Below are 6,000 nucleotides of genomic sequence, written 5' to 3'. Positions count from 1 at the left end.
CTTCTGTATTTTCTTTTTTTATAATTTTCTTTTTTAGAAATTTTCAAATAATTTTACACAAAAAATACATTAACACAGAACATCTACAAGGTGTACAGTATTGTCCTTAAGTATGTTCCATATACAAAAATTACAGGTTACATAATCAAACAAACTCGGGCCTTCGTAGCACAATATAAACCTTCCATTTAGCCCATATTTTTTCAAATTTATCTCCCTCAAGTCTGTTAGACATTGTAATTCTTTCCATTATAAAAATTGAATAGACCAGGTTGTGCCAATCATCAGTTGTTGGGGAATCAGGCTTTAGCCACTTTTTAGTGATAGATTTACGTGCTGCTAAACTTAAAATTCCAAATAGGCGTTTCACGTTAGCATTGGTATCCACAGAGTTCAAAAAGCCAAACAATAACTCATCCCAGTTTAAGTTTGATGGTAAATTTAACATTGTACTGAGTTCAGACTGAACATTAATCCAAAAATTTTGTATCAAGGGGCATGACCAAAACAAATGAAAGTGGTTTGCTGTCTGAGTCCCACAGTTCCTCCAGCAATCGGACTGACCTGAATAATGAGAACTTTGAGCAGGTGTAATAAAATATCTGCTAAGACATTTCCAGCCAAAACTTCTCCAGGAATTTGAATTTGTGATCTTCCACTGGAAAGCAGTATATTTTAACCAGCTTTCATTAGACACAATTGAATTGGACTCCATTTCCCATTTTTGTTTAATGTATTCTGTGTTTAAGTTTTTGATGTCCTGAAAATCCTTGTAAATTCTTGATACCAATTTAAGGCCAGAATCACCTTGATATGCTTTGATAAATATCCTTAAAATTGGTATTTCAAATACATTGCTGTCTTTTGGTAAAAAGCCCGTAATATGGTGATGAATTTGTAAAAATCAAAAGAAATCTTTGTTCATCAATTCAAATTTTCTTTGTAATGATTGAAAGTCCCTCATAGTTTCTTTCAAGAAGTATGTACAAAATGAAGTTAGGCCCCGCCTTGCCCAGGCCTCATACGTCTTATCCATTGTGTTTGGTGCAAAGTCTAGATCATTGGGAGCCCACCGTAATATTCTGACTTGTTCATAAAGATTATATTTTTTAATGAAATGCAACCATAATTTCAGTGGTAAGATAATCCACTGATTATTTTGTTGAATTTGTTGTTTGACAAGTCTTTTATCTCCCAGTATGGCTTGAATTTGGCAATTCTCTGAAACTTTAGTTTCTATTTGCTTCCACCTGGCTTCATAATCTGTGTTGCACCAACACACCAATGTTCTAAATTGGGCTGACATATAATAATCCTTGAAACATGGCACGGCAAGGCCTCCCCTCCCTCCCCTCTTCTGTATTTTCATTTCATTCTGTTCTCTTTTGTGCATTGTTGTAATCTATTTTTTATTACTGTCATTTATTCTTTTATTGTTGCAGTTTATTTTATTAACTGATTTGATTCCTTGGAAAGTTCAAAATAAATAGTGATTAAAATATTTATTATTAATCATGAACGTGTGATTTTTTTTTTTTTTGGTTTATAAGTCACACTGGAGTATATGTCACAGGACCTGCCAAACTAATAAAAATACAACCCCAATTCCAATGAAGTTGGGGCGTTGTGTAAAATGTAAATAAAAAGAGAATACAATGTTTTACAAATCCTCTACAACCTATTTTCAATTGAACACACCACAAAGACAAGATATTTAATGTACTAACTGTTAAACTTTATTGTTTTTGTGTAAATATTTGCTCATTTTGAAATGGATACCTACAACACGTTTCAAAAAAGCTGGGACAGTGGTATGTTTACCACTGTGTTACATCACCTTTCCTTCTAACAACACTCTAAGTGTTTGGGAACTGAGGACACTAACTGTTGAACCTTTGTAGGTGGAATTCTTTCCCATTCTTGCTTGATGTATGACTTCAATTGTTCAACAGTTCGGGGTCTTCGTTGTCATAGTGGGTGACAGGTCTGGACTGCAGGCAAGCAAGTCTAGTACTCGCACTCTTTCACTACGAAGTCACGCTGTTGTAACACGTGCAGAATGTGGCTTGGCATTGTCTTGCTGAAATAAGCAGGGACGTCCCTGAAAAAGACATTGTCTGGATTGGGATTGCAGCATGTGTTGCTGTTGTTGAATGTACCTTTCAGCATTGATGGCTCCATCACAGATATGTAAGTTGCCCATGCCATGGGCACTAACACGCCCCCATACCCTCACAAGTGGTGGTTTTTGAACTTTGCACTGGTAACAATCTGGATGGTCAAAAGAAGAAAAACTCTTGTCTGGAGGACACGGCGTCCATGATTTCCAAAAATAATTTGAAATGTTGACTCACATCACAGCATACTTTTCCACTTTGCATCTGTTCATTTCAAATGTTGTTGATGTATGGCTTTTGCTTTGCATGGAAGAGTTTTAAGTTGCACTTGTAGATGTAGCGACAAACTGTGTTAACTGACAATGGTTTTCTGAAGTGTTCCTGAGCCCATGCAGAAAAATCCTTTACACAATGATGTTGGTTTTTAATGCAGTTTCCGCCTGAGGAATCGAAGGTCACGGTCATTCATTGTTGGTTTTTGGCCTTGCCACTTACGTGTAGAAAGTTCTCCAGATTCTCTGAATCTTCTGATTATATTATGGACTGTAGATTATGGAATCCCTAAATTCTTTGCAACTGAACGTTGAGAAACATTCTTCTTAAACTGGTGGACTATTTTTTCACACAGTTGTTCACAAAGTGGTGATCCTCGCCCCATCTTTGCTTGTGAATTGTTGAGCCTTTTAGGATGCTCCTTTTATACACAATCATGACCTGTTTCCAATTAACCTGCTCACCTGTGTAATGTTCCAAACAGGTGTTCTTTGAGCATTCATCAACTCTCCCAGTCTTTTGTTGCCCCGTCCCAACTTTTTTGAAACATGTTGCAGGCATCCATTTCAAAATGAGCAAATATTTGCACAAAAACAAAGTTTATCAGTTTGAACATTAAATATCTTGTCTTTGTGGTGTATTCAATTGAATATAGGTTGAAGAGGATTTGCAAAACATTGTATTCTGTTTTTATTTACATTTTACAGAATGTCCCAACTTCACTGGAATCGGGGTTGGACATAAATAATAATAATAATAATAATAAAAAAAGAAACTTATACTCTGGAAATACAGTATTTTACCTTGGGGTTTCTCAGCATTTTCTACTTTAAGTCCAAGGAATCATTAAAATGATCCAATTATTTTGGGTAACTGATTTTTTTTTCTAATAATTTAGTGAAAAGTGCATTCAAGTGCAAGAAGGAACGATACCGCAGGTCGTTCATCCCTGATGCTGTCAGATTGTACAATAACACTGTGAAATAACCACATGCTATAATATGTATACAAATCATGTGCAATAACAACTTGTTTACAAATTCTAGCACTAGTGTCACCTTATCACATCTAAACTCCACTCTCCACTTCACATATTGTAAATAAGATGCCCCTATTTTTTAATTCCAATCATGTTTATATATAATTTTACTTTTTATTTTATTGTATTGTTACAAGTATTATTATTGCTTATCTTTGCACACGCTGTTTGATGCACATTTTCTTCTACTCACACTCATCTTGTGTGTTTACTAAGTGCTTCCTTCTTGGAGTCCCTGGGAGGGGTACTAGATAGTGCTCCGACTCCATTGTTTCCTGGGGGACTTCAACGCCCACATGCGCGGCAACAGTGAGACCTGGAGGGGGTGATCGGGAAGCACGGTCTCCCCGATCTCCCCGATCTGAACCCAAGTGGTGTTCAGTTGTTGGACTTCTGTGCTTGCCACAGTTTGTCCATCACGAACACCATGTTCGAGCACAAGGGTGTCCATAAGTGCACGTGGCACCAGGACACCCTGAGCTGGAGGTCGATGATCGACTTTGTAGTCATATCATCTGACCTTCAGCCACGTGTCTCGGGCTGAAGGTCCGAAGAGAGGGGCTGAGCTGTTGACTGATCACTACCTGGTGTTGAGTTGGATCCGCTGGGAGGGGAGGAAGCCGGTCAGACCTAGCAGGCCCAAACGTATCGTGAGGGTCTGCTGGGAACGACTGGCGGAACCCTCTGTCAGCGAGGTCTTCAACTCCCACCTCCGGAAGAGCTTCAGTGGCAAGGCTCCTGGGGTGGATGAAATCCGTCCAGAGTAACTTAAGTCTCTGGATGTTGTGGGACTGTCTTGGTTGACATGTCTCTGCAACATCGTGTGGTGGTCGTGGACAGTGCCTCTGGATTGGCAGACCGGGGTGGTGGTCCCTCTGTTTAAGAAGGGGGACCGGAGGGTGTGTTCCACCTAGAGGGGGATCACACTCCTCAGCCTCCCCGGTAAGGTCTATTCCAGAGTACTGGAGAGGATAATTCGACCGATAGTCGAACCTCGGATTCAGGAGGAGCAGTGTGGTTTTCGTCCTGGTTGCAGCACACTGGACCAGCTCTACACCCTCCATTGGGTGCTCGAGGGTTCATGGGAGTTCGCCCAACCAGTCCACATGTGTTTTGTGGATCTGGAGAAGGCATTCAACCGTGTCCCTCGAAGGCGCCCTGTGGGGGGGTGCTCCAGGAGTACGGGGTCTGGGGCACTTTGTTAAGGGCTATCCTGTCCCTGTACGACCGCAGCAGGAGCTTGGGTCGCATTGCCGGTAGTAAGTCAATCCTGTTTCCAGTGCACGCTGGCCTCCGCCAGGGCTGCCCTGTGTCACCGGTTCTGTTCATTACCTTTATAGACAGAATTGTATTCTAGGTGCAGTCAGGGTGTAGACGGGGTCTATTTGGGAACCACAGAATTTCGTCTCTGGTGTTTGCAGATGATGTGGTTCTGTTGGCTTCATCAAATCAGGACCTTCAGCGTGCACTGGAGTGGTTTACAGCCGAGTGTGAAGCGTCCGGGATGAAAATCAGCACCTGCAAATCCGAGGCCATGGTTCTCTGTCCTTGCCTCAAGTGGAGGAGTTTAAGTATCTCGGGGTCTTGTTCACAAGTGAGGGATGGATGGAGCGTGAGATTGACAGATGGATCAGTGCAGCATCTGCAGTGAAGCGGTCACTGTATCGGACTGTCGTGGTGAAGAGAGAGCTGAGCAGGGGGGCAAAGCTCTCGATTTACCAATTGATCTACGTTCCATCCCTCACCTATGGTCATGAAATTTGGCTCATGACTGAAAGAACAAGATCGCAAGTACAAGCGGCTGATATGGGTGGCTGGATGCTCTTTTAGAGATAGGGTGAGGAGCTCGGTCACTTAGGCGGAGCTCGGAGTCGAGCCGCTGCTCCTCCATGTCAAAAGAAGCCAGATGAGGTGGCTCGGGCATCTTTTTTGGATGCACCCTGGACGCCTCACTGGAGAGGTGTTCCAGGCACGTCCAATCGGGAGAAGGCCTCGGGGAAGACTCAGGACACGCTGGAGGGACTACATCTCGCAGCTGGCTTGGGAACTCCTCAGGGTTCCCTCGGAGGAGCTGGGGGAGGTGTGTGTGGATCGGGAGGTCTGGGCGGCTTTGCTTGAGCTGCTGCCCCCGTGACCCGACCTCGGATGAAGCGGAAGAAAACAGATGGATAGATGGATAATTGTGCAGGTGAAGGATAAACAACAGGTCCATGTAGCGAGGGGCCTGCAGTCAACACCAACCTCCTAAGCTTGCATGAAGCAAAAGTCATAAAAAAAAAGCAAATCCATCAAAGCCCAAGATCTGGGATATATTAAGTTGTCAAAAGGAGTCTTTCCTGAGAATAACACAGGATGGCCAGGTGTCATAAAACTGCCCCTTCCAGGTTTTAAGACTCTCCCAAAGTGCATTCCTTACTGAGGAGTTGAGTTCTTATCAGATTCCAAAGCCAGATGGCTCCAACTCCTTTCTCATCTAAACACAGACCACAGAAAGACATATCTGTCCCCAAAGTCCTAGAACTATATCTTTACAGCACAATTCCAATAAAACCATACCGCAGAAGGATTACC

General features: G+C 42.3%; 1 protein-coding gene across 1 annotated transcript in view; it reads right to left on the bottom strand.

Moving 5' to 3' along the window:
* Window positions 1-6,000, bottom strand: part of myo10 (myosin X) — a 289,282-nt gene that overhangs the window by 33,661 nt on the left and 249,621 nt on the right. The gene's annotated exons all lie outside the window — the stretch shown is intronic.

Source organism: Thalassophryne amazonica, chromosome 12 (genome assembly GCF_902500255.1).
Source record: "Thalassophryne amazonica chromosome 12, fThaAma1.1, whole genome shotgun sequence".
Lineage (NCBI taxonomy): Eukaryota > Metazoa > Chordata > Actinopteri > Batrachoidiformes > Batrachoididae > Thalassophryne > Thalassophryne amazonica.
Note: the sequence above shows the minus strand (reverse complement) of the source record. Positions and strands in the feature narration are given on the sequence as shown.